This window comes from Moschus berezovskii, chromosome 2 (genome assembly GCF_049115385.1).
Source record: "Moschus berezovskii isolate FMDL1 chromosome 2, NW_MosBer_1.0, whole genome shotgun sequence".
Lineage (NCBI taxonomy): Eukaryota > Metazoa > Chordata > Mammalia > Artiodactyla > Moschidae > Moschus > Moschus berezovskii.
In genome coordinates, this window is record NC_142461.1 from 94,553,779 (window position 1) to 94,581,755 (window position 27,977).

Genomic DNA, 27,977 nt, shown 5'->3' on the forward strand with positions numbered 1-27,977 from the left:
TTTGCAGGTAAAATTTCTGATAAATCTGGTCAAGTGGTCAAATTTAGCTGATCTGTTTTTCTATTTATCTTACATAGCAGTTTATGCGTCTTGAATAATGCAGGTCCTCTAATTTAGATGGCTTTTCTGTTCATGTGTGTTGATACATATTGATGCCTGAAGGTGAATTGTTTATAAAGAGACGTTACTTAGGCTGATAAAAAAAGTATTTCATATTTTGGCAAATCTCCAGCAGGTGTTTTTATCATTATTTCATAACAAATTTAGACTCTTCAGAGGGATATAAAATAAAAAGGGAAATTCTCCATTTTCTTTCTCTCTACCCTCCAAATTCTACATTTTAGAGGTCCACTGGTAAGACTGAAGTATCTCCGTCTAGTTTGTTTTTGTTTTTTAAAAACAATATGTGACTGCCCACAAATACTTTTCTGTATCTTGATATTTCCATCAGCATACATGTCCTTACCTCATTCTTTTTAAATGTTATTCTGCTATAATTGGTAGTAATTTTGGGGGCACTTTACTCCTGAGCTAGGTACCAACTAGTTATTTCAAGTCTAGAAGGCTCACCCTCTAAAGTTAGACTGTGTATATTATATATTAGCTCTTTGACTTTATGCCATGAATGTCTTCAGGGGGGCTGTGCCCCTCTCTGCAACCCCCGCCACCCTGGAAATTCCTGGGAGTGTTGTAATTCCTAACTCAGCTCCCTTGGGTCTCTGCCATAGGACAGATTGTGGGGAACAGAGGCATTTTCTGTTCCTCAAAGGTAGATGGTTCGTGTTCCCTGAGGAATAGATGTCTGCAGTTCTCATGGAGCTTCTAAAGCACCCATTGTGTGTTGTTTCACTTTAGCTCCTAAACTAAAAGAAGATGAGGACGCCATCCTCTCTTCTCCGTGCTCTATTGAGCCCTACGAGTAGATAGAGGCTGAAGAGAAAGCTTATTGCCTAGGATCATGAGGCAAAAGAATAAAATTTTACTGATACAATTTTCTTCCTTAAGACTTAACTTTCAATAAAATACTACCTGAGTCTATTATTGCCAGGAAAAATGATTTTATGATAGTGAACAAATAGTATAGTGATAATAAGTATAGAGGAAAGCTAACCACGCAAATGAGAGAGATCCAAGGCAGAGGGTTAGAAATCCTGGGTATGACAGGAAGCCTAGAGCACAGGCAAAGGAAGGTTGTTTTGGGAGGTGGTTTCTGTCTCCATCACACCGGAAAGGAAAACCTGTTGGTGATGGACGTTTCTAATAGCTGTGCTCTTCTCAGCCCCTAAGTAGCTTCAAAGAGTTGGTGGTGAGGTCTGGTGGGGATCTTGAGACAGGGGAGTAACAAGTCAGTTATCTTAATGTTTCTGAGTTTCAAATTCTCCAAGTTCAGGTTATTATTTCCCTTCAATGTTAATACGCCAGGGTGTGGATGATTGAGCTACTTTATCCGTTCCTCTCTGGTGGTCAGTCTCACACATGCTGACAGCTGCAAACGGAAGTGGCTCTGTCAGTTGTGAAGTGGCATATGTGATTTGTTAAAAATAGTGAAATGATCATAAGTATTATTGCCACTAACCAACATTTAGTAAGCAGATTTTTCTTCATAAGAGTTTTGTGTTAAATCTTGAAAGCAGTCATACTTATTAGTATCTCCATTTGACATACAGGGAAACTGAGACTTAGAGATTAAATCATTGCCAAAGGTCACATGGCTGTTATGTGATAAAGGGGTGTACAAGTCTGACCCTGGCGAATATGCGCATTCTGGGGGCTGTTCCCTTAACCACTAGCTCTTTACTTCCTTCCTTATAAAGTGCTAAAGTGTGTGAATGATACACTAAAAATAAATGTAAAAATATATGTTATCTCTATTTCTTCAACTTGCATTCTAGTGTGCTTTTCTGAGAGCGAGAGGAAGCTGGGAGTTTTAAGACAGGCACTGAGCCACCATTATGGTGAACTACCATTTTTGGTTAACTATTAGTTATTGTGGGAATTGTGGCCAGCAGAAAACTGGACTTTCTGTCACATATAGGTAACCCATTCCTATGTCACATATATGAATTTTGTTTCTCCTATGTATATTTGTGAGGTGAAAGATAAAAACCATGAGTTTACAGCATTCATAATGTAGTATTTATATGGCAAATATCATGCGTTGATATTTGTTGACTATCTGTTATCGACAGGAATTATATCATATGTATTTTTGGTACCTATCTATATCCGTCAACGGTACCTAATCGGATAGACACTCAAAATACATTTGCTTTTGTGATTTCATTTATATGAAATGTCCAGAATAGAAAAATTCATTGAGACAGAAAGTAGATTAATGGTTGCCATAGCCTGGGAGTGGGGGATGGGCAGTAACTGCTAATGTGTGCTGGTTCCTTTTTAGTGTGACAAAACTTACAGCAAATTGCATAGTGTTGGGAATTACATAGTGTGATGATTGCATGGTCTTGTGAATATATTAAGATTATATACTTTAAAAGTGTGAATTTTATGATATGTGAATCATGCCTCAAAAGAGACATTTGCTTTTATAACAGCCAGAGATAGGGGAAAAAGAGGTGTGGAAAACTCAAGAGAAATAACTAAATGTGTGGATTTTCTTTTGATCCTAATCTGAACAAACCAACTATAAAAAGACTTAGAGAAAATTTAGGGTATTTGACTTGTGACTCCAAAGTAATTATTAGATGATTCCAAGAAATTATCATTGACTTTGTTGGGCTTGGTTTCGGCATTGGATAAAGATCCGTCTTTACTTTTAAAAAATGGTGTGCTAATATAAGGGTGAAATTATATGACTAGAGTTTTCTATAAAAAACATCAAAAAATGGTAGATAAAGGAAATTGGGGAAAATCTTTAGTTGAATCTTGGTGGAATATGTTAGATTATAGTATAATCTCAACTTTTGTGAATTTTTGAACATGTATAATACAACACTTAAAAACAAAGATATTTGCTATTTTAATGATCTTCATTTTTTCCCTCATCTGTAAAATGTAGTTAATACTAACATTCTTAAACTATTTTGAAGATTGGAGGAATGTATATAAAGTATATAGACTAACCCTCGACATATAGTAAGTGCTTCATAAATGGTATGGCTGCTTTTGCTGCTGCTGAGCAGCCCAGGTATTAAGTATTGGACTCCTGATTATTTTTAGTGTTACTTTGTCTTCAAAAAATTTAGGAAAATTTACTGTGTTAACTCAGTCATCATGTTCTACAAATATACTTTACGATTTAAACACATGGCAGATGATGCAGTCAGGAAAAGCCATGGCTACAGATTTTCAGTCCAAGAAAATATCAAGGTGAACTTCTTTTTTATGAAGTTTTAAAACAATGACCATGTTGTTTTGTCATTGCTGCCTGATGCCCAAGCCATTCTCTGGACCTTGAGGCTTTGTGCACAATAGCATACTAAATACAAATAATAGTTTTATTTCTTTGAAAGCAAATAATGAAGATATATTATCTGTTATTTTAAAATACATGTTATAGGCAAGGTGTGAAAAGTGAAATTGGATATTAAATTTAATTCTGAAAGGAAGTATGTGAACATGAGTGTTGGAGGACCTAGGGAGAGGTTACTTCAGGTTTTAGTCCTGTGAAAAATTATTATGTGGACACTGTGAGTCATGGAACTGGTCATGTTCCTCCTTTTTTACCCTTGGCTGCCAGAATGCTCAGAGCTAGGTTTGTGGTCTGCCCTCACCCAGCATACAGTATCTTAGTGGGCTGTGTTCTGTTTGCCAGTCTTATCTCATGACTTCATCAAATTTTTCCTGCCCCCATTTTTCCTCCACACTGATTTCCTCACTTAAAAAATATATTGTATGAAGCTGTAAAGTTTGATAAATCTAGATGAACATAAAACATATCCAATTATTGGTGAATAAAAATTATGTTTTCACAGATAATAACTTAAAATTTTTCTATCTGCTATGGGCATTGTGCAGATCTACTGTTTTCCTTTAAGGAAGTGTATACAGAGGGTCAGAATAAATGTCTTATTGTGATTCAGCTTTGAATTCCGTTGAATACAATTCATCATTTTTTTTGAATCATCAGTTTTTTCAGAAAGTGGTCGCAATACACTGTCACTTATTTTGTAAGTCTTTGGATAGGTCTCTTCCACCAAGAAGCTTCCCTGGTAGCTCAGCTGGTAAAGAATCCACCTGCAAGGTAGAAGACCCCGGTTCGATTCCTGGGTTGGGAAGATCCCCTGAGAAGGGATAGGCTGCCCACTCCAGTATTCTTGGGCTTCCCTGGTGGCTCAGACGGTAAAGAATCTTCCCGCAATGCTGGAGACCTGAGTTCAAGTCCCTGGGTTGGGAAGATCCTCTGGAGGAGGGCATGGTAACCAACTCCAATATTCCTGCCTGGAGAATCCCAATGGACAGAGGAACCTGGCAGGCTACATACGGTCCATGGGGTCGCAAATAGTCGGAAGGGAATGGGCCATGTTTATTGGTGCACCTCCACCACCTGGTTAGTGTTTACTGAAAGTGTGTTGAATGAAAGAGAGAATAGCTAAATAATGTTAGGGGGACAGTGGACAAGAAAGAAGGCAGGAGGAAGAAAGTAGAAAGTCTGGAAGTGTAGGTTTGCTGTTTCTTTATCCTTTTCCCCTACCTCTACCTGTTGATGTAATTTGCTTGTGATAAGTGAAACTAAACTTCACTGCTCAATTCTGGAAACTTTAGTAAAGAGGGCAAGGTGCCTGATGTAGATAAGGAGGAGTTTATATGGGCATATCTGTGATGAAGCTCCATCTCCACCTCCCATGGTCAACTGTAAATCCAGTTCTCTGGCTGATTTCAGGAGCAAAGTAAAAATTCTTAAGAGAGTAAATCTCAAAGAGTTTTCAACAATAACAGTATTTCAGCAGTATCCTTTAGTCCTTTCCTAGAATTACTGCATAAATGTAAAGATGATCTGAACTTAACCAACATCACCTAGGTCTCAGAGATTAGAAATGGGAAAACCATGTAACTCTGGTCTGAGTGGGAAGACAGAAGCTGAGAAAAGAGGCTTTCCTTTTGGATTTTGGATGGTGTGAGGTGCATGCCAGAGAACTTATTTCTGTGCTGTAGTCAGCAGGCAGAGTTCCATGAGTCCATCAATACGAGGACTCAGTGGGGGCACTGAGCTAGTTTTATAATAGCCTGAGATGACAGTGTGAGAGTAAAAAGCTGGACATGCTGATTTCTTATGGCAACTGCACACAAAACTACAAGCTGTGTAGCAGTAACAGATCTTTCTCATTGGTCGTTTTACCTGGGCAGAGAGGGAAAGCCCTTGCTCATGCTCCTGTGCTCCCTAATCACAGACCCTGTGCTCCCTAAACACAGACCCTATGCTGTACTGGCTTTGGGGTCTTGACTATTTCCCACGCGTGAAGGGTGGAGGCTGCACATAGAGACCTTAGAGATCTGGATGAACTTAAGACTTTAAGATTATTATATGTGGAAGGGTTGTTCAGTTCAGTTTAGTCACTCAGTTGTGTCCGACTCTTTGCGACCCCATTAATCGCAGCACTCCAGGCCTCCCTGTCTATCACCAACTCCCGTAGTTCACTCAAACTCATGTCCATCGAGTTGGTGATGCCATCCAGCCATCTTATTCTCTGTCATCCCCTTCTCCTCCTGCCCCCAATCCCTCCCAGCATCAGAGTCTTTTCCAGTGAGTCAACTCTTCGCTTGAGGTGGCCAAAGTATTGGAGTTTCAGCTTTAGCATCAATCCTTCCAATGAACACCCAGGACTGATCTCCTTTAGAATGGACTGGTTGGATCTCCTTGCAGTCCAAGGGACTCTCAAGAGTCTTCTCCAGCACCACAGTTCAAAAGCATCAATTCTTCAGCGATCAGCTTTCTTCACAGTCCAACTCTCACATCCATACATGACCATTGGAAAAACCATAGCCTTGACTAGACGGACCTTTGTTGGCAAAGTAATGTCTCTGCTTTTTAATATGCTGTCTAGGTTGGTCATAAATTTCCTTCCAAGGAGTAAGCGTCTTTTAATTTTATGGCTGCAATCAGCATCCACAGTGATTTTGGAGCCCCCCAAAATAAAATCTGACACTGTTTCCACTGTTTCTCTATTTCCCATGAAGTGATGGGACCAGATGCCATGATCTTAGTTTTCTGAATGTTGAGCTTTAAGCCAACTTTTTCACTCTCCTGTTTCGCTTTCATCAAGAGGCTTTTGAGTTCCTCTTCACTTTCTGCCATAAGGGTGGTGTCATCTGCATATCTGAGGTTGTTGATATTTCTCCCGGCAATCTTGATTCCAGTTTGTGCTTCTTCCAGCCCAGTGGTCCTCATGATGTACTCTGCATATAAGTTAAATAAGCAGGGTGACAATATACAGCCTTGACATACTCCTTTTCCTATTTGGAACCACTCTGTTGTTCCTTGTCTCGTTCTAACTGTTGCTTCCTGACCTGCACACAGGTTTCTCAAGAGGCAGGTCAGGTGATGTGGTATTCCCATCTCTTTCAGAATTTTCCATAGTTTCTTGTGATCCACACAGTCAAAGGCTTTGGCATAATCCATAAAGCAGAAATAGATGTTTTTCTGGAACTCTCTTGCTTTCTCCATGATCCAGTGGATGTTGGCAATTTGATCTCTGATGCCTCTGCCTTTTCTAAAACCAACTTTGAACATCTGGAAGTTCACAGTTCACATATTGCTGAAGCCTGGCTTGGAGAATTTTGAGCATGACTTTACTAGCATGTGAGATGAGTGCAATTGTGCAGTAGTTTGAGCATTCTTTGGCATTGCCTTTCTTTGGGATTGAAATGAAGACTGACCTTTCCCAGTCCTCTGGCCACTGCTGAGTTTTCCAAATTTGCTGACATATTGAATGCAGCACTGTCACAGCATCATCTTTCAGGATTTGAAATAGCTCAATTGGAATTCCATCACCTCCACTAGCTTTGTTCGTAGTGATACTTTCTAAGGCCCACTTGACTTCACATTCCAAGATGTCGGGCTCTATGTGAGTGATCACACTGTCGTGTTTATCTGTGTCGTGAAGATCTTTTTTGTATAGTTTTTCTGTGTATTCTTGCCAGCTCTTAATATATTCTGCTTCTGTTGGGTCCATACCATTTCTGTCATTTATTGAGCCCATATTTGCATGAAATATTCCCTTGATATCTCTAATTTTCTTGAAGAGCTCTCTAGTCTTTCCTATTCTGTTTTCCTCTATTTCTTTGCATTGATCACTGAGGAAGGCTTTCTTATCTCTCCTTGCTATTCTTTGGAACTCTGCATTCAGATGCTTATATCTTTCCTTTTCTCCTTTGCTTTTCGCTTCTCTTCTTTTCACAGCTATTTGTAAGGCCTCCTCAGACAGCCTGAGGAGGCCTTACAAAAAAGCAAAAAAAATGCTTTTTTGCATTTCTTTTTCTTGGGGATGGTCTTCTTTTTTTTTTTTTTAATTGGAGGCTAATTATTTCACAATATTATATTGGTTGGTTTTGCCATACATTGACATGAATCCGCCCCGGGTGTACATGTGTTCCCCTTCTTGAACCCCCCTCGCACCTCCCTCCTCCCCATATCCTCCCTCTGGTTCATCCCCGTGCACCAGCCCTGAGCATCCTGTATCATGCGTCGAACCTTGACTGGTGATTCGTTTCACACATGATAATATACATGTTTCAGTGTCATTCTCCTAAATCATCCCACCCTCACCCTCTCCCACAGAGTCCCAAAGACTGTTCTATACACCTGTGTCTCTTTTGCTGTCTCATGTACAGGGTTAATGGTATTGATCCCTGTCTCCTGTACAGTGTCAGGAACCTCTGTCCGTCGTTCATCAGGCACTCTGTCTATCAGATCTAGTCCCTTGAATCTATTTCTCACTTCCACTGTATAATCATATGGGATTTGATTTAGGTCATATCTGAGTGGTCTAGTGGTTTTCCCTACTTTCTGAATTTAAGTCTGAATTCGGCAATAAGGAGTTCATGATCTGAGCCACAGTCAGCTCCCAGTCTTGTTTTTGCTAACTGTCTAGAGCTTCTCCATCTTTGGCTGCAAAGAATATAATCAGTCTGATTTCGGTGTTGACCGTCTGGTGATGTCCATGTGTAGAGTCTTCTCTTGTGTTGTTGGAAGAGGGTGTTTGCTATGACCAGTGCATTCTCTTGGCAGAACTCTATTAGCCTTTGCCCTGCTTCATTCCGTGCTCCAAGGCCAAATTTGCCTGTTACTCCAGGTGTTTCTTGACTTCCTACTTTTGCATTCCAGTCCCCTATAAAGCAAAGGACATCTTTTTTGGCTGTTAGTTCTAAAAGGTCTTGTAGGTCTTCATAGAACCGTTCAACTTCTGCTTCTTCAGCGTTACTGGTTGGGGGCACAGGCTTGGATTACTGTAATATTGAATGGTTTGCCTTGGAAACCAACAGAGATCATTCTGTCGTTTTTGAGATTGCATCCAAGTACTGCATTTTGGACCCTTTTTTTGACCATGATGGCTACTCCATTTCTTCTAAGAGATTCCTGCCCACAGTAGTAGATATAATGGTCATCTGAGTTAAATTCACCCATTCCAGTCCATTTTAGTTCACTGATTCCTAGAATGTCTACATTCACTCTTGCCATCTCCTGTTTGGCCACTTCCAATTTGCCTTAATTCATGGACCTAACATTCCAGGTTCCTATGCAATATTGCTCTTTACAGCATCGGTCCTTGCTTCTATCACCAGTCACATCCACAACTGGGTGTTGTTTTTGCCTTGGCTCCATCCCTTCTTTCTGGATTTGTTTCTCCACTGATCTCCAGTAGCATATTGGACACCTACCGACCTGGGGAGTTCCTCATTCAGTATCCTATTATTTTGCCTTTTCATCCTGTTGATTGGGTTCTCAAGGCAAGTATACTGAAGTGGTTTGCCATTCCCTTCTCCAGGGGACCACATTCTGTCAGACCTCTCTACCATGACCCACCCATCTTGGGTGGCCCCACATGGCATGGCTTAGTTTCATTGAGTTAGACATGCTGAGGTCCATGTGATCAGATTGACTAGTTTTCTGTGATTATGATTTCAGTGTGTCTGCCCCCTGATGCCCTCTCGCAACACCTACTGTCTTACTTGGGTTTCTCTTACCTTGGTCGTGGGGTATCTCTTCACGGCTGCTCCAGCAAAGTGCAGCTGCTGCTCCTTACCTTGGACGAGGGGTATCTCCTCACAGCCGCCCCTCCTGACCTTGAACATGGAGTAGCTCCTCTCGGGCCACCACTACTTGGATGTGGGGCTGCTCCTCTCAGCTGCCGCCCCTGACCTCAGTCATTTATTTCAAGCCACTCTTTAAAATTTTCTACTAGAAAAGTTAACAAATTGTTGTCAAAGAAAAGAAAATTTAACTGTACTGGTTCATATGAAGTAAAGCAGAAGTCCATTTGCCTTTCCTTACTGTTCACCTAACTTATTTTATAGTTGATGAAATGGAGGCTCAAAAAATAAATGACATGGCCAGTGCCAAGGGCACTCTGTCTACTTAGACAAGAATAGCAATTACAATCTCCAGTCATGAGCCTTTTTAGTTATTAGGGACCTGGAAACAACCATTGAAACAAACATTGTGGTCCAGTTCAGTTCAGTTCATTCGCTCAGTCGTGTCTGACTCTTTGCGACTCCATGAATCACAGCATGCCAGGCCTCTCTGTCCATCACCAACTCCCGAGGTTCACTCAAACTCATGTCCATCGAGTCGGTGATGCCATCCAGCCATCTCATTGTCTGTCATCCCCTTCTCCTGCTGCCCCCAATCCCTCCCAGCATCAGAGTCTTTTCCAGTGAGTCAACTTGTTGCATGAGGTGGCCAAAGATTTGGAGTTTCAGCTTTAGCATCAGTCCTTCCAATGAACACCCAGGACTGATCTCCTTTAGAATGGACTGGTTGGATCTCCTTGCAGTCCCTTGGACTCTCAAGAGTCTTCTCCAGCACCACAGTTCAAAAGCATCAATTCTTCGACGATCAGCTCTCTTCACAGTCCAACTCTCACATCTAGGTAAGGGGCTATCACCAAGGCTTCATTCTGTGGCTTCTCAGGCGATTTTGGTGTAGAAGGGGCATGATCTATAGAACTTAGTGGTGGTGGTGGACTTGGTTCATAAGTTTCCTCTGCTGGGTAAGTGGAAGTACTCAGTCAAAAATTTAGATGACTAATACTGATGGGTATTGATTCTGTGAATGTATATAATCCTGTCCCCCAAATGTTAGCAGTACCACACCTGAGCTGGGTTAGAAAGCTTTCCTATGACTTTGCTGGGGACCACACAATTTTGTTTTCTGTTGGGGGCGAGGAGGGGAGAGTTGGTTTGACACAGCTCTACCTTGCCCTCTAATGGCTATCTCTTGCTTGGCATTATAACCGAGCAAGAGACGGGGGTCTTTCCTTACTTTGCTTGTATAGAATGATATGGGAGAAGGAGATTAAAAGCAAAAACAAAAAAGGGGAGAGTGAAGAAGTGGCAGGAAATCATACCCACTTAGACTCAGCTACCTGTGTTTAGCACTTGAGGGAGATCAGATTGCAGCTTTCCAGGCTTGGCATGTGTCCTGGTCAGGAATGGGGAAGGCCCTTTCTGCCACTCAGCGGGTGCTGAGCCAGGCCAATGGCTCTAAGGTACTCCAGTGTGCTAAGATACTCTACTGCACAAAGGTACTCGAGTATACTCAGATATGCCAGTATGGTGAAAGTAATTTTCTTTTTAAAAAAATAAATTTATTTATTTTTAATTGGAGGATAATTGCTTTATAACATTGTGTTAGTCCCTGACATACATCAACGTGAATCAGCCATAAGTATACATATGTCCCCTCCTTCTTGAACCTCCCTCCCACCTCACATCCCACCCCACCCCCATGTTGTCACAGAGCACCAGATTTGAGCTCCCTGCATCATACAGCAAATTCCCACTGGCTCTCCATTTTACATATGGTAATGCACATGTTTCAGTGCTGTTCTCTCAAATCATCCCACCTTCACTTTCTCCCACGGAGTCCAAAAGTCTGTTCTTTGTATCTGTGTCTCTTTTGCTGTCTTGCACATAGGATCATTGTTACCATCTTTCTAAATTCCATATATATGCATTAATATAAATATACTGTATTGGTGTTTTTCTTTCTGACTTACTTTACTTTGTGTAATAGGCTCCAGTTTCATCCACCTCATTAGAACTGACTCAGATGCGTTCTTTTTAATAGTTGAATTCTACTGTGTATATGTACCACAACTTTTTTACCCATTTGTCTGCTGATGGACATATAGGTTGCTTCCATGTCCTAGCTATTGTAAATAGTACTGCAGAGAACATTGGGGTACACATGTCTCTTTCAATTCTGGTTTCCTTGATGTTTATGCCCAGCAACGAGATTGCTGGGTCATATGGCAGTTCTATTTCCAGTTTTTTAAGGAATCTCCACACTGTTCTCCATAGTGGCTGTACTAGTTTGCATTCCCACCAACAGTGTAAGAGGGTTCCCTTTTCTCCACACCCTCTCTAGCATTTATTGTTTGTAGACTTTTTGATGACAGCCATTCTGACTGGTGTGAGATGGTACCTCATTGTGGTTTTGATTTGCATTTCTCTGATAATGAGTGATGTTGAGCATCTTTAATGCATTTGTTAGCCATCTGTATGTCTTCTTTGGAGAAATGTCTGTTTAGTTCTTTGGCCCATTTTTTGATTGGGTCTTTGTTTTTCTGGTATTGAGCTGTATGAGCTGCTTGTATATTTTGGAGATTAATTCTTTGTCAGTTGTTTCATTTGTTATTTTCTCCCACTCAGAAGGCTGTCTTTTTGCCTTGCTTATAGTTTCCTTCATTGTGCAAAAGCTTTTAAATTTAATTAGGTCCCATTTGTTTATTTTTGCTTTTATTTCCATTACTCTGGGAGGTGGGTCATGGAGGATCTTGCTGTGATTTATATCAGAGAGTGTTCTGCCTATGTTTTCTTCTAAGAGTTTTATAATTTCTGGTCTCGCGTTTAGATCTTTAATCCATTTTGAGTTTATTTTTGTGTATGGTGTTAGAAAGTGTTCTAGTTTCATTCTTTTACAGGTGATTGACCAGTTTTCCCAGTACCACTTGTTAAAGAGATTGTCTTTTCTCCATTGTATATTCTTGCCTCCTTTGTCAAAGATAAGGTGTCCATAGGTGAGTGGATTTATCTCTGGGCTTTCTATTTTGTTCCATTGATCTATATTTCTGTCTTTGTGCCAGCACCATACTGATGACTGTAGCTTTGTAATATAGCCTGAAGTCACACAGGTTGATTCCTCCAGCTCCATTCTTCTTTCTCAAGATTGCTTTGGCTATTCAAGGTTTTTTATGTTTCCATACAAATTGTGAAATTATTTGTTCTAGTTCTGTGAAAAATATCATTGGTAGCTTGATAGGGATTGCATTGAATCTATAGATTGCTTCGGGTAGTATACTCATTTTCACTATATTGATTCTTCTGATTCATGAACATGGTATATTTCTCCATCTATTTGTGTCATCTTTGATTTCTTTCATCAGTGTTTTATAGCTTTGTGTGTGTGTATATATATATATATATATATATATATAGTTCTTTTGTTTTTTTAGGTAAATTTATTTGTAAGTATTTTATTCTTTTCATTGCAGTAGTGAATGGTATTGTTTCCTTAATTTCTCGTTTTGTTTTCTCATTGTTAGTGTATAGGAATGCAAGGGATTTCTATGTATGTATTTTATATCCTGCAACTTTACTATGCTCTCTTGTCTTTTTTAACCCAACTGATCCCTACCATTTGAATGTATTTAACAATTAAGAATATAATTCTTTTTAAACCCTTAACTTAATTTATAATACTATTTCTTTTGAAAGACAAGGAAGTTACTTACTGGATCACTTATTAAGCCACTTTGCCACCAGAGTCAAATTTCCTAAAATACTGAAGAGCATACATATATCTTTGTTTTTTTTTCCAACTATTCATGTTTCTGTGAGTCAGTTAGAGCTTTTCTGTGAAAAGTAATCAAATATTACTGGATACTAGTGAATTTCTTACAGACCATCAGATTCCAGATCATGAGGATTTGTCCTTGGAGCCCCAGGGGAATTAAATGAGGAGTGACGAGAAAGGGTGGGAAGGATGGGTTGTAGCCTGCTTCAGTGGCAGCTGCCAAGTTAGTCATTGGAACAACATATGGATGACAGAGGATGAGATGGTTGGATGGCATCACTGACTCAACAGACATGATTTTGAGCAAACTCCGGGAGACAATGAAAGACAGGGAAGTCTGGTGTGCTGCAGTCCATGGGATTGCAAAGAATCAGACTTGATTTAGTGACTGAACAACAGTCGGTAGCATAGACAGTGGGATAGAAGCTCAGGGAAAGGATAGTGATGCAGCCACAGTCTTCCCCTTGCTCTGTTCCCTCTCTTCTTGCTCCAAGACTGTAGGTTTAATCTGCCTTCAGCCTCCATCCCCAAGTTCCAGGCTTTGATTCTGTATTTAGTACCACTCACTTCATTAGGCTTTCAGCTTTCTCCTCAGCAGACAGCCATCTCCTCTGCCTCTACCCCTTGATTCCTCTGGCTCGCTGACTTTATTACTGTATTTAATGCTATTTGGTGTTAAATTGTTAAATTCTGCTATATTTCCCTAATCCTGTGATAAGTTGAAATGCTGTTTATTTCAAAATTGTTGTAGGTTTTGGGATCTGTTTCATTCATTTTACAGTCTATCTTTCAAACCCTTAGTATTTTTCTTTTACCGTTTTGCTTGTTTGGTCTTGCCCTTCTGTGTAATCCTCATTTTGACTATGCATTAGTTGGATTTTTTGTTTGATATTTTGTTTTCTAGTTTACCTTAAAAATTCACTGTGCATCTTATAAAAATGAGAATTTTTTATTGTATCCAAATAAAGTCATCGCAATTAAAATGAGTAAGTAATTTCTTAATAGCATCTACTGCCCTGTTCATATTTCACAGTTTTCTTAATATCCTTCCCACCTGGTTTTTGTTCAAATGAAAATCTAGTCCAGAATCAGGCACACATTACATCTAGTGGTTATGTTCTTTGTTTCTTTCATTCTGGAACAGAATTTTATTCATGATGCTCATATAGTAAAGTGACCAGGTAAGCCATTTTGTAGAAGGTTTTGTTTCCTGCATTTACCTGGTTGATGAGGTGTCTGAGCTCCTGAATTTCCTGTTAACTAGAAGTTAGTTGTAAAGATATGGTAGATTGGTGTTGAACATCTTTTGACTGGAATATGCGACAAATACTGTCTATCTTACCATTAGATAATAAAGGTCAAAGAAGCAGATGACAACCTGATTTCTCTGTTGTAGGTTTTCCCCTCATGCAGAAAGGAATCTGTGGGCTTTTATTTTGGCATCACATATCCATCTTGTTACCTGTCAGCCTTGTACCTCATGAGTTTTAAAATCAATTACCAATTTTTGGCTGAATCAGTTTCATTAAAGAGTTGCAAGAGGGCTCAGTAACAACCTGGAGGAGTGGAATGGGGAGGGAGGTGGGAGGGGAGGTTCAAGAAGGAGGGGACATATGTATACTTATGGCTAATTCATGTTGATGTATGGCAGAAACCAACACAGTATGTAAAGCAATTATCCTTCAATTAAAAATGAAAAAATTTAAGAAAAAAAATTTTTTTAAAGACTTGCAAGGAAAAAGCTCTGAGTTTTAAAAATTTTATTTCCCTTCAACATTAAGCCAGCACCTAGCGTTTTATCTGGTATTGGTTTACCCTGGAATATAATTATCCCTGTAATTCTTTCCCTTAATTGTCATTTCTCACAGTAAGGCCTTAGTTTGCTACCTCAGAAGGTGACAAATGAGTTCTCTTTGGCTTTCTTTTGTGAATAGCATTGTGAAGCCATGGATTTTCATAGTGTGTTTCAGTCATTAGGGCTTTTTTTTTTTTGAGGCTCACATTAACAGCACTTTAACATTTGAGAACTCCTTCATGCTGGCTCCTCTGTCCTTTTGACATGACCCTATTAATTCTTTAAGCTGGCTTTATGGTGCAAAAGTCATTTCTTAGGAATAACTTGTACTTTCCTTGCACTAGACCTAGAATAAGACATTTCTCCTAGGAGCACTGTTCTTTTGCCTGGGGGTGTGGTGTTAGAAGTTGTCATTATTAAGTTGTCACAGCTGCTGGGTGAATTTGCTTCTCAGTTTAAGTGTCTAGACCTTGAAAATGTATGTCTAAACATTGTAAGTTCATACTGGTATTTTCCAAATTAATTTTTATAAATTAATTTACTTATTTTTTATTTTATAATTATCATTTTTTCACTGAAATATTTGATTCCTAACATCAATGATTTGTCTCCCTATAATATTAAAAATTTCAAAATAATGATCAATATCATTACTAACTAAAATTACTAAGTGAAGGTTATTTTATTTTTTTGTACTTTTGTATCCTCAGAATGCATCCTATTAACAATGTCCCATGTACTATGATTTAAAAGTATCATCACTTGATGTTGATACCTTTTCTGTTATTAACTTCCAGTATAAGTTAGAGTAATGCTAGTTAACACACAGACGCTGTATTAGATTCCTAGGACTTCCATCACAAATGACTATAAACTCTATGGCTTAAAACTACAGAAAGTGTTTTATCACAGATTTGGAGGCCCAGGAAGTCTGGAACCGTCTGCTGGGCCATGCTCCCTCCAAGGCTATAGCAGAGAACCCTTCCTCTCTCCTCCAGCTTCCAGTGGCTGTAGGCATTCCGTGGCTTGTGGCTGTGTAACTTCAGTCTCTTCACATGGCCTTTTCAAACTCTTCTCCTTGTGTCTGTTTCTTCTCTTCCGTCTCTTATAAGGACACTTAGCACTGGATTTGAGCCTACCTGGATCCTCCAGGGTGATCTCAACTCAAAATCCTTAACTTCATTGTATCCACAAAGACCCTTTTTCTTAAATAGAGTCACAGTCACTGGTTTTCGTGGTTAGGATATGGGCATGACTTAGGGGTTGGGGGACACCACTGGACCCACTATGTAGATACCAAGACACTTAATGATTTACATAACAAGCTTGTCTTTCACATAACAATCCAATTTAGTACTGTTGATCACGGGAAGTTAAATTCTACAGTATTAATCAGGGACCCAGGTAAGGCTGTTTTCAACATAAAGTTTCAGCTTTGCAATCAAAAGATGAAAACGAGGTACACACCTGGGGAGTTTTTTGGACCAGGCAGTGGCAAGTGTTGTTGTTCAGTCATGTCCTACTCTTTGTAACCCTATGGACTGCTGCATACCAGGCTTCACTGTCCTTCACTGCCTCCCAGAGTTTGCTCAAACTCAGGTCCATTGAGTCAGTGATGCCATCCCACCATCTCATCCTCTGTCACCCATTTCTCATACAGCACCAGGTCTTCAGCATCAGGGTCTTTTCAAATGAGTTAGCTTTTCACATCAGGTGGCCAAAATACTGAATACTTTCAGTCTTTTGACTAGACCTGCCAAGGAGGATGAGAAATGTACGTTAGCCGAATACCCAGGAAAGAGAAGAAAATGTTAGTAAACAGCTAGTCTCTGCTTTGATTACTAATTTTGATAGTCTGAGAGTTTAATTCATTTTAGATTGTATTCAACTTAAAATTTTTTATGTATTCATTAGTTTATCCTTTAAGTACACATTTAGTTGTACAGGTGAGGGTAAGAGTAGAGTGGGAGAGGATATGAGTCTGAGTTCTCTCAAAGCAGATGACCTCACATTTGGAGTTGGAAAGAACTCTAAATGGTTAATATTCGGTTGGCCAAAAAGTTCATTTGGGTTTTTCTGTAAGATGTTATGGAAAGACCTGAATGAACTTTTTGACCAACTGAATAATATAATACCAATCTATTCTGAGGTCCAGCAGGGGACCAGGCCAGGCATGATTGACTTTGGGACATGCATTTTGCCAAATTAAAAAAAAGAATTGTCTCTGGGTTGAGATTTTAAAGGGAATGTCCTAAGACGCGGGAGACGCCCGGCTCCGGCGGCACAGGCGCGGGAGACGCCCGGCTCCGGCGCAACCGACCACGTGCAGAATCGTGGCTGAGATGGGCTACCCCGTGCCCAGGGTTAGGGCGGTGGCCGAGAGGAGCTGTACCACGTTCAGGAGGCGGTGGCTGCTTGGGCACCGGAGGGCCGAGAGGAGCTGATCTACATTCAAAGCAGGAGGCGCGGCCTTGAGGAGATACCCCTCGTCCAAGGTAAGGTACAGCAGCTGCGCCTTGCTGGAGCAGCTGGGAAGAGATACTCCACGACCAAGTGGAATATAAGAATCCAGTGTTCTGGGGAGGAAGGAACAAGATGGCGGAGGGATAAGATGGCAAGACCACTTTCTCCCCCACAAATTCATCAAAAGAACATTTGAACGCGGAGTAAAGTCCACAAAACAACTTCTGAATACTGGCAGAGGACATCAGGCTCCCAGAAAAGCAGCCCATTGTCTTCTAAAGGAGAGAGAAGAAATCCAGCTCCACCCACCAGAACATCAACACATGCTTCCCTAACCAGGGAACCCGGACAAGTCACCCGTCCAACCCCACACACAGCGAAGAAACTACGTAATAAAGAGAACTCCACAAACTGCAAGAAGAGGGAAAGGCCACCCCAAGCAAAGCAATATAAGCAAGATGAAGAGGCAGAGAAATACCCAGCAAGTAAAGGAACAAGATAATTGCCCACCAACACAAACAAAAGAAGAAGATATAGGGAATTTACCTGATAAAGAATTTCAAATTTTGATGGTGAAAATGATTCAAAATCTTGAAAGCAAAATGGAGTTACAGATAAATAACCTGGAGAAAAGGATTGAGAAGATGGAAGAAAGATTTAATAAGGACTTAGAAGAAATAAAAAAGAGTCAATATACAATGAATAATGCCATAGATGAGATCAGAAACACTCTGGAGGGAACAAACAATAGAATAACAGAGGCAGAAGACAGGATAAGCGAACTAGAAGATAGAATTGTAGAAATAAATGAAACAGAGAGGAAAAAAGAAAAACGAATTAAAAGAAATGAGGACAATATTAGAGACCTCTGGGACAATGTTAAACGCTCCAACATTCGAATCATAGGAGTCCCAGAAGAAGAAGACAAAAAGAAAGACCATGAGAGAATACTTGAGGAGATAATAGTTGAAAACTTCCCTAAAATGGGGAAAGAAATAATCACCCAAGTCCAAGAAACCCAGAGAGTCCCCAACAGGATAAACCCAAGGCGAAATACTCCAAGACACGTATTAATCAAATTAACAAAGATCAAACACAAAGAACAAATATTAAAAGCAGCAAGGGAAAAGCAGCAAATAACACATAAGGGGATTCCCATAAGGATAACAGCTGATCTTTCAACAGAAACTCTTCAGGCCAGAAGGGAGTGGCAAGACATACTTAAAGTGATGAAAGAAAATACCCTACAGCCCAGATTACTATACCCAGCAAGGATCTCATTCAAATATGAAGGAGAAATCAAAAGCTTTACAGACAAGCAAAAGCTGAGGGAATTCAGCATCACCAAACCAGCTCTCCAACAAATGCTAAAGGATCTTCTATAGACAGGAAACACAGAAAGTGTGTATAAACTTGAACCCAAAGCAATAAAGAAAATGGCTACGGGATCGTACTTATCAATAATTACCTTAAACGTAAATGGGTTGAAATTTTCAAAAAGGCTAGGAAACAATTCTCATAGCCATCAATAGTTCAGTGTTGAGTTCATGAATAGTTTTTAAAGTTTGGGACAAACTGTAGTATTTGCTATTTGAAGTACTATTTGTAATTGGCATATTACGATGTAACATTGGTCTTCATTTCCAACTTAAAACGCCTAAAAATGCCTAACAGGTTTTTAGATTTGTGAATTTTAGTTGAAATGTATTTTACAATGTTACTAAACCTGCAGAAATATTGAAATATTTCAGAGAACTTATTCACTGTACATTTAATTTATTTTATTTATAAAAGTTATGAACTGTAGAAAGTTTTACTTGTTGGGTCAAATGCTTGTTGCTTCAAATGCTTGTTGCATTTGAAGTGCTAGTTACAAGAAATTCAAATACCTTCAATGTATAAATGCTATTAAGTTTTTAAAGGACTCTGGAGTATAAGTAAGTTTGTTTAAAGAAATTTAGTCTGTTCAACTTGAAAAAAATAAAATTGGAAAAAAAAAATAAAATAAAGGGAATGTCCTTTTCTTGAAGTCTCCAAACTAGAGGAAATGTACTGAGTTAGTTGCTCTTACAAAGAAGACACCTTTCTTTCAGTTTCCCTCCAGAAAGCAAAGTTTCTCTTCCATTATGACTTACTCCAGGCCTTCGATTTCTTGATTCTGAAACACTGGAGAAACCATCAGAGGAGCAGATGTCAACTCTCTGTATGGTGAGCTTTCTAATGTTTAGTATCTCTGGAGTTATGGAAAATTAAGCCTGAACCCAGAAACCAGTTTACATCTTCCCTCTTCCAGAAGTACCCTTTGTCATACAATTTTTATAGTGAGAAAAGATGCTGTCCTATCCCACAGGGATCAAGAGAGGAACAGAAAACGGGGAGAAGGTCAGCTAAACAAGGAGGGGAGATTATTCCTTTTTAAAGAAATCCTTTTTGGCAGCTTGATGTGAATGCTTTCTCAGAAGTGCTATTCGGCATGAGCAGCTAGAGCAAGAGGCCTGGGGCTCAGTCTGATGTGAAGAGTTTATCTTTTGCCAAAATGAACATGAACATCACATTGCCTGCCTTCCTGTCTGTGAATACAAATTGAGTTGCAAGTCCCCCTAACCCCAGCCTCCGACACCGCCCCCCCCCGCCCCGCCCCTTAAAACAACTAAATTGCCTGAGCTGACTCCGAGTTATGCTGTTTGAAGAAACCTTTATTGTATGAGCACCTTTTGTAAACTTGGGGATACTATTACAGGAAAGGAAGACTCAAAGAGTCAATTTAATGTATATGAGCTACACTGAGCTTGACCTCTGATACTATCTTTTAGGAGGTAATTTATTTATTAAGGTGTATTAGCCAAGAATTTCAACCAGGTAGTACAAATACTACTTTACGTTATTTTAAGCCTTGGATATCTAGCTCATCACCTTTGCTGTGGAAGGTTGTTTTTGTTTAATTTTCATGAAAAAGATAAGTCAAATGACTTTTGGGAAGTTATCCAGCAAGTGGTTGAGCTGATACTAAAAAAATACTGAAAATTTTTATGTTCTGAGAAGCACCATAATGGTTTGGAAAAGTTTTTTGAAAAAACTGCCAGTGGATGACCTGGATCACCATGTGATTGTGGCTCTTTTCATCAATCCATTCATCAGTTAAGTGATTTATTGAGTACACACTATGAGGAGTGATGAGCTGGGTGCTGTGACATTAGTGGTTCAGAAAACATAGTGCTGAATCTTTCAAAAGAAGAGCTTGAGGAAAGAATAAGACATCATCTTAAACATAAATAGTGAAAATATTGTTTCTCCAATGGCTTAGCAGTTAAAGAATCTGCCTGCAATGAAAGAGACTCTGATTCAATCCCTGGGTTGGAAAGATCCCCTGGAGGAGGAGATGGCAAGCCACTCCAGTATTGTTGCCCGGAAAATTCCGTGGACAGAGGAGCCTGGCGGGCTACAGTCCATGGGGTTGCAAGAATTGGACGCGAGACTCTGATGCTAGGAGGGATTGGGGGTGGGAGGAGACGGGGACTACAGAGAATGAGATGGCTGGATGGCATCACCGACTCGATGGACGTGAGTTTGAGTGAACTCCGGGAGTTGGTGATGGACAGGGAGGCCTGGCGTGCTGTGATTCATGGGGTCGCAAAGAGTCGGACACGACTGAGCGACTGAACTGAACTGAACTGAAAGCACATACAAGCACAATGAAAAGGTTTAATTTATTTCTTTTACATTTATTTATTTAGGCTGCACTGGGTCTTAGTTGGCGTGCTGTGATCATGGTGTCGCAAAGAGTCGGACACAACTGAGCGACTGAACTGAACGGAACTGGGTCTTAGTTGCAGCACATGGGCCAGTTGCTGTGCAGCATGTGGGATCTTAGTTCCCAGACCAGTGATCAAACCCATGTCCACTGCGTTGTAAGGTAGATTCTTAACCATTGGACGACTAGGGAACTCCCAAGACTAAATTTATAACAGAGCTTTCAGTCCCATATTCTCTCCTACTTATCTGTAGCATTCACTGTAGATCTTGATGAACTTTAAATTACATGTTTTAAAAGAAGTTATTTTCTGAAGTCACTGAGGAAATTAAGGTATCTGTTGTCTTTATCTCTGCCATAGTAGTAAAACAGCATTTTAATTTCACTTAAATAGCAAAAATAGGAATTGTTTTTTTAAATAAATTTATCTATTTTTTAATTGAAAGGTAATTGCTTTACAGAATTTTGTTTTCTCTCAAACCTCAACATGAATCAGCCATAGGTATAAGGAATTAGTTTTGATTTTCAGTTAGACTGTAGATGTTGTGGGTGAAGGAAAGTGAATTAGAAATGTGGTTTGGGTTTATACATACAGCTGTATGTAGGGGCAGAGATTGTGTATATTCTATATCATCATGGTGGTTGTTAGCTGTGGACCAGACCATGGTTTGCAGTGTCTTCAGGTACTAGAAATACCATCATTGTGCTGAGATTTGTTACCTCTTCACAAAAACTTTGATCCAACGGCTTAACTAGGTTGTTGATGTATGGGCTCATAGTTTCACATACCATGTTCCAAGTCCATCTAAGATCCTATGAAATAAACACCCATAATAAATGCATTAGTGTATTAATATATCTCTGTCACAGCTAGCAAATGTTTTCAACGATGACCCAATTTCAAAGGAGCCGCTTTCACATCCCTTCTTAGCCCGTCCTTGTCAGGCACTGCCTGAGAGCCTGATTTAATGACTAATTTTGACCATGTGGATCACAGATTGAAACTATCTGAACCTTGTGATCTGCAGATTAAAAGAAGGACTTATTAGAAAGCAGTGGGTGTGTGTGTGTTTATTATGTTAAATAGGAAATTGTGGAATATCTAAAAAGAAATTATAAAAGACCCAAATAGAGCTTAGTTTTAAGATTTAGGTTTTCAGGTTGGTAGCACATGTTACTTTTGTTTTTATGTTTTAAAAGATGAATATATGTCTAGGAAATAGGGATATGTGTTGGGTTGCCACAATCTACGGCAGATTGAATAAGGATGGTGGATAAAGCAAATCTCATGAAATGTCAGTGAAAATAAAGTAATAATTTGAGGAATGCAGGTACATTCGGACCTTGATGGAAACAGCTGTGACACAATTCCCAGAATTTTTATTTCTTTAAGTAGAATTATGAATGACTTATGTAAATATTTTGGAAATTGTAAATCTAAGAGATCTGTATGACCCCCTTGGAGTGCATTATTTATTACAAAAGTATTAATTGGCAAAGTTGACTATTTAGCTTGTGGGTTTCTTTTTAATTATGGCAAGTGAGACCAACAAAATACCAAGAATAGCTTTTAGAAAGAGCTATGCTCAGTAACAAAGTAAATAAATTATTAGATAAATTACTTTGAGCTACTGTTTTTTAATCATCTTCAGTTCAGTTCAGTCGCTCAGTCGTGTCTGACTCTCTGTGACCCCATGAATCACAGCACGCCAGGCCTCCCTGTCCATCACCAACTCCCAGAGTTCACTCAAACTCATGTTCATCGAGTCGGTGATGCCATCCAGCCATCTCATTCTCTGTCGTCCCCGTCTCCTCCTGCCCCCAATCCCTCCCAGCATCAGAGTCTTTTCCAGTGAGTCAACTTGTCGCATGAGGTGGCCAAAGTATTGGAGTTTCAGCTTTAGCATCAGTCCTTCCAATGAACACCCAGGATTGATCTCCTTTAAAATGGACTGGTTGGATCTCCTTGCAGTCCAAGGGACTCTCAAGAGTCTTCTCCAACACCACAGTTCAAAAGCATCAATTCTTCGGCGATCAGCTTTCTTCACAGTCCAACTCTCACATCCATACATGACCACTGGAAAAACCATAGCCTTGACTAGATGGACCTTGGTTGGCAACGTAATGTCTCTGCTTTTTAATATGCTATCTAGGTTGGTCATAACTTTCCTTCCAAGGAGTAAGCGTCTTTTAATTTCATGGCTGCAATCAGCATCCGTCGTGATTTTGGAGCCCCCAAAAAATAAAGTCTGACACTGCTTCCACTGTTTCCCCATCTATTTCCCATGAAGTGATGGGACCAGATGCCATGATCTTTGTTTTCTGAATGTTGAGCTTCAAGCCAACCTTTTCACTCTCCTCTTTCACTTTCATCAAGAGGCTTTTTAGCTCCTCTTCACTTCCTTCCATAAGGGTGGTGTCATCTGCACTTCACTGAGGTATAATTTATATACAGCAAAGTTTAGCAGTTGTGCTTTCCAAAGTGGCTGGACCTTTTTGCATTCCCACCAGCCATGTCATAGAGTCTCAGTTACTCCAGATCCTCACAACCCCTTGGGTATTGTTTTTTTAATTCTATCCATTTTTATGGATATATAGTAGTATTTCCCTGGTGGCTCAGCTGGTAATGAATCCGTCTGCAATGCAGGAGACCTGGGTTGGGAAGATCTCCCTGGAGGAGGGCATGGCAACCCACTCCAGTATTCTTGCCTGGAGAATTCCCATGGACAGAGGAGCCTGGTGGGCTACAGTCCTGGTGTTGCAAAGAGCTGAACATGACTGAGGGAATAAGCACAGCACAGTGGTATCTGTAACTGTGGTTTTACTTTGCCTTTCCCTAACGATGAATATCTTTTTATGTGCGTATTTGCCCTTTGTGTACTACCTTTGTTGAAGGATCTGTTCAAATCTCTTGCCTATTTTAAAAAATCAGGTTGTCTTATTATTGAACTGTTGAAGTTTTTTATTGTTGATACATTTGTATTTTATTAGAAAATCAATCAAAACATCCTACTTCGAATGACAGAGTAAACAAATTGGTAGCATTAAGTTGGAGCTGATGTCAAATAATCCAGAAGTATCAGGTCCTTCTTCCAACTTTATGTAGAAGTTTTTAAAAAATATATTCTGGATACAAGTCTGTCACATATTTTTTACAAATATTTTCTCCTAGTTTATGCTTTGCATTTGCATATTCATAAGTATCTTTCAGAGAATTAAAGTTTTTCTGATAATCAGAATTTAGTTTATCTTTTATTTTCTAAGTGGTTCATTTTTGTAGGCTAAGAGATCTGCACACTTAAGTCAGACAAAGATTATCTCCTATGTTTTCTTCTAGAAAATATATGGTTTTGATCTTTATGTTTAGTGTATGATCTATTTTGAGTTAATTTTTATGCATGGAATGAGGTAAGGCTGGAGATTCACTGCTTTTTCCCCATATGTATATACAGTTATTTCAGCTGTTTGTTAAATAGACTGTAGTTTTTATATGAACCACCTTGGTATCTTTGAAAAACCAATTGGCTATATATGTGTGGGCCTATTTTTGTTTTCTCTATTTTGTTTCCCTGATCTTTATTTCTATCCTTTTTCCATTCAACACTCTTGATTACTGTCCTGAAATCAGGTAGTATGAATTCTTCAACTTCGTTCTTTTGTAAAAATTATTTTGGCTATTCTATTTTTTTTTCATTTTTATATAAATTTTAGTATCACCTTGTCAGTTTCTAAGAAAAACGCTGAAGTCTTTTGATTGAGGTTGCAATGACTCCAGAGATCAATTTCAGAACTGATATCTTAACAATACTGTATTGGTTCTTCCCATCTATGTATATGGCATCTCTGTTTCTTTAGGTCTTGGAATGTTTTGAAGTTTCTAGTGTAGAGGGCTTGCACATATTTTGTTAAATTTAACCCTAGGTATTTCATGATTCTTAGTGCTATTTTAAGTGATACATTTTAATTTTTAAAGATTTATTTGTTTATTTTTGGCTGTGCTGGGTCTTTCTTGCTATGTGTGGGCTTTCTCTAGTTGTGGTTAGCCAGGGGCTACTCTGTTTTGGTGTGTGGCTCCACATTGAGGTGGCTTCTCTTGTTGCAGAGCACAGGCTCTAGGTGTGGACTTCAGGAGTTGCAACACGGCGGCTCAGTAGTTGGGGTGCTCATGCTTAGTTGCCCCATGGCGTGTGAAATCTTCCTGGAATAGGGATTGGACCTATGTCCCCTGCATTGGCAGGCAGATTCCTAACCACTAGACCATCAGGAAAGTCCAAGTGATGCATTTTAAAAATGAAAATTTCCAGTTGTTTATTTTCAGAGAAATATTGTTTCTGAACAGCCTTTCACCACTTCAGTGGTCCCCTTTTGCAGAAAGGTGGTTAATGCTATCTATAGCAATACATTTATCAAAACCAAGTTCTACAGTAGACCACTATCTCAGGGACATCTGTGATGTAAATAGTAACAATGGGGAAATGATGTTTAGTATTCTGAGCTTGATTCTTATTTTTATGTCTATGCTGAGTAAATGAAAGAAATTGGTATGGGAATGATTAAGATCTGATAACTTTTCCTGTATTTTCATCCTTATGTTCTGTTCATAAGGATGTTTTCTTTGTGTTACCAGTCACTTGTTGACATTATTGGCAGCTTCCATCTCCATCTCTTCCCGTGCTCTCTAATTTGAAGGTTTACTTATATGAATTATGCCCTTTGGTTCACCAAGCACCTACTGAAATTCTATGAATTCCACACTGTTTGAATTGGGGGAAATGAAATTTCAGAGAATCTAGATGGTATAACTTACAGTCCAGAAAGTGTAAAAGCGTTCTTTGCTCAGTTGTGTCCGACCCTTTGAAACCCCGTGGTCTAGCCCACTGAATTCCTCTGTCCATGGAATTCTTGAGGCAAGAGTACTGGATTGGGTTGCCATTCCCTTCTCCAGGGAATCTTCCCCACTCAGGGATCAAACCCATGGCTCCTGCATTGCAAACAGATTCTTTACCATCTGAGCCACCAGGGAAGCCCCAAAGGAAAGTATTAGTTGCTCAGTCATGTCCAACTCTTTGCGACCCCATGGACTGCAGCCTGCCAGGCTCCTCTGCTCCATGGAATTCTACAGGCAACAATACCAAGTGGGTAGCCATCATCTTCTCCAGGGGGTCTTTCCTACCCAGGGATCAAACCTGGGTCTCCTGCATCGCAAATGGACTCGTCACTGTCTGAGTCACCAGAAAAGCAGAAAAACAACTCTTAAAACAGGAGCTTCCAATGCTTTCACATTCTTGAATGATTGAAAAATATTATTGCTCTATCTGAATCTTGAGATACACGTTTTTTTCCTATAGGAAATCTAAGACTTACTCTCTTTTTCTCCCCCTGCCCTGGTCAGGATCAGAACTATTATTTATTTTTTTCCCTCCTGTATCTTTTGTATTTGTATGATACATGGTTAGCTTGGGAGACTTTAAAATATCTTCAGGGTGTTATTCTTGTTTGGAAGGCATCATTAAGTAAGGTTTTGGGGGACTTCACTGATGGCCCAGTGGTGAAGACTTTGCCTTCCAATGCAGGTGGTGCAGGTTTGATCCCTGATCAAAGAGCTAAGACCTCACATGCCTTGCAGCCAAAAAACATAAAGCAGAAGCCATATTGTAACAAATTCAATAAAGACTTAAAAAAAAGTTTTAGGAATATGTGATAATGGAGGAAAACGGATTCATATTCCCATTTTTCAGATGAAGAAACAATAAGGTGTGTTTATACCACTTGTGTTTTTATAGGAAGAGTATCCCCAGGGATACTGCAAATTTTTCATGAATGCATGGACTGTACCTGTAGTTCTATAATGTAAGTCTGTGTCTTTAAACCTAACTGAAAATATTCCTAAGTCTTTGGTTACCAAGGATATGCACATTCCCTTTATAGAGTGAATAAATGAGAAGGATTCAGCTATTCAAGTTGGAAGTATAATCTAAAGCTATGATTAATGAACTTTAGTGGCAGAAGGCCTACTTGGGGAATTTAAGAAACTACAGGTTCCTTAGTACTGTGATTGGGTCAGGAGAATTTTTGCGATTTAACAAGCATCCTCAGCCTCTTTAGATGCAGGTCTTTGGTTGTGTATATTTTAAGAAATACCAGTCTAGAAGAAAGGAAAGCTGTGACTCTTGAAGGGACAGAGCAAAGGATTTGAAGATTATCTTGAAGGTTTTCCAGTATAAATGCAGGCTTCCATTGCTCTGCCCATTCTTTGTGTGTGTGTGTGTGTGTGTGTGTGTGTGTGTGACTCAGTCGTGTCCGACTCTTTGTGACCCCATGGACTGCAGCCCGCGCTCCTCTGTCCATGGGATTCTCTAGGGAAGAATACTGGAGTAGGTTGCCGTTTCCTTCTCCATGCCCATTCTTAGATCTTCAGTAACAATAACAGTGACATCTGCCCTTACTGAATACTGCTATGTGACAAGCACAGTCATGGTTCAGTCTTTGCTTAGGACAGCAGAAGATGATAAGCTTTATTAGTATGGCCTCCTTTCTTACAAATTCATTTCAAACACTTTAAATAGGAAATGATGAACTATGAATAGACTTAAAGAAACCAAATTAATATTATATATTAAGAAATGAATTATAGGATGTTTTGATTAGGAAGGACCTGTTGAGCTAGAAGAGACTTTTCCTAGTCTAAATAAAGGAAATCATTTGGAAAAGTCTCATCAAAAGTTATTTTCAGGCTGAGAGCTGTAATGGAACACTTGGAAGGTTGTCCTCTCCTCTCAGACTAGGAAAATGATTTCATATGCAGAGCTGAAGAATGCTTCACAGCTCTCCAAGAAACTATGGCTGTGGAATGAATCTGACATGCTGATTAGTCAAGTCTAGTCTAAGGGCAGAAATGGCCAACTTTTAAAGTTGGGAATAGAGAAAGGGGAGTTGTCCGGTATTAACTGTATGCTCTTTCACTATTTAGAACTCCTTGTAGGCTCCCTGTT

The 27,977-nt window shown here is 39.6% G+C and overlaps 1 protein-coding gene across 5 annotated transcripts in view; it reads left to right on the forward strand.

Moving 5' to 3' along the window:
• The window catches only part of FMNL2 (formin like 2), a 339,988-nt gene that overhangs the window by 192,454 nt on the left and 119,557 nt on the right, over positions 1-27,977 (forward strand). The gene's annotated exons all lie outside the window — the stretch shown is intronic.